Source organism: Alligator sinensis, unplaced genomic scaffold, assembly GCF_000455745.1.
Source record: "Alligator sinensis unplaced genomic scaffold, ASM45574v1 scaffold115_1, whole genome shotgun sequence".
NCBI classification, from domain to species: Eukaryota; Metazoa; Chordata; order Crocodylia; family Alligatoridae; genus Alligator; species Alligator sinensis.
The window spans coordinates 1,904,126-1,905,876 of NW_005841895.1; positions in this window are offsets into that span (position 1 = coordinate 1,904,126).

Genomic DNA, 1,751 nt, shown 5'->3' on the forward strand with positions numbered 1-1,751 from the left:
GGAAAACAAAGCACAAAACCACACAGTGAGTTAACCCAACCACACCCCAGAGGTAGAATTTCTCCTAGATTTTTCTGGTCCGGCAAGGGAAGCATGGATTCTTTCCATTCCTGGCTAGTCTCACGTATTACCCTGAGGCGATCACAAGTGGATACAACCTGGAATCTCTTGCCATAAACACATTTCTAGAATTAAAAAATTGCCCCCACCTCTGCACTGATCCAGGATCTGGGCCTCAGCAGTATAAAGCATTTGCATCTGGCTAGAAGGGTTGTTGCTTTTTACTGATTGTCTCACTTTCTGGCTGCTATGCTAAGACATGCCAACAAAGGAGGAAGCGAATTTACTATAAATGGAAGTCTCTGAACAAATGTCCAAAGTAAACAAACTGAAATAAGGATACAAACTTCCTTCCAAAAATACCGCTCTCCCTTATAAGAATTGTAGCTGAAACTTTAAGAACGTAAAAAATAATCAAACAAATGTGAATGTCACTTGATAGTGTCCATCTACAATGAATGCTCAGCACAGTGTTTGCCTGGAGCATTAATATTTTGGGGTTATTCTGTGAAAAAATCCCTTTCGTGACAAGATTTTTATGTTGCAGTTCTCTGAAAGTTTTATTTTTACAGTAAGATGAAAATAGATATTAAGTTCACAGCCTTCAAGATTTTTTATGCATGCTCTTACCAACTGTTAGCTTTATTTGCACTTACAGTAAAATTGTGAATTACTTGCTGCTGAGTCAAAGTTATGGGTGCCTTCTGTGCCACTCCAGGGAGGATGAATGGGATAGCCCCAGCTGCACCAGTTGGGCTCTTTTGTTCAGGCTGTGGGAGCTCATCTGTTAGCTCTGGAGATTTTCTTCCCAGTTGTCAAATGCCCAGCTTGACTACCTCCTTAACAAAGGAGGTAGTTTTCAACATGCATAATATTTTAAGTTTTAAGTTTAGGTGCGTTTGAATTAAGGAAGTCTGGGAAAGGTTTATGAAAGGAAACATTTAGCAATTTAAAATTACTCTGTGAAGAGAACGTGTCCATCTCAGACACAGGATTTTCCTCCCAGAAAACCATTGAAGTTGGCAGCCCATCAAGTTTTGACTTTTTTTTACTTAGAAAGCACTCTTTACTTCCTGTTAACACTCTCCTCCTACCAGTCTTTAAAATTATCTAAGGTAAACAGAAAATAAAGATTTCCAGCTGTAGTCTGTTAATTTTCTATTCTTTCCACGTTTCTAGGTCTTGTACTGAGGCTATTTAACAACTTCCCTGACCTTTGCTAAAAGCTGAATGCGAAATCCCCAAACCCACAAATTTCAGCACGGTAAAACTGACACTGTGACCACAGGACACCTATTTCTGTATCGAGGAAGCATTTAACATACGGAATATACGATTGCATTATAATATATTATATTGCAGTGTATAAGGGGATGTTTCTACATCACCTGTTTATGAAACATCAGTATCTGCCTTTTCAGCAGTGTCACAAATAATAAAGATTGCTTTCTGGTCTAGCTCTAGATTAGGGGTTTTCAACCTTTTTTAGCAAGTGTACCCCCGGCGGCCAGAAGTTTTTAGTAAGTGCACCCCCGGTGCCTGGGGCGGGGGGAGAGGGGGTGGCGTGCAGCCAGGCCCAGAGCTGGGGAGGTGGATGCGCAGCCAGATGTGGAGCTGGGGAGGGGGGTACACTTACTAAAAAATGAGTGGATTTTTTAGCAGCACATGGTAGTGCAAAGCGGCAGCACAGG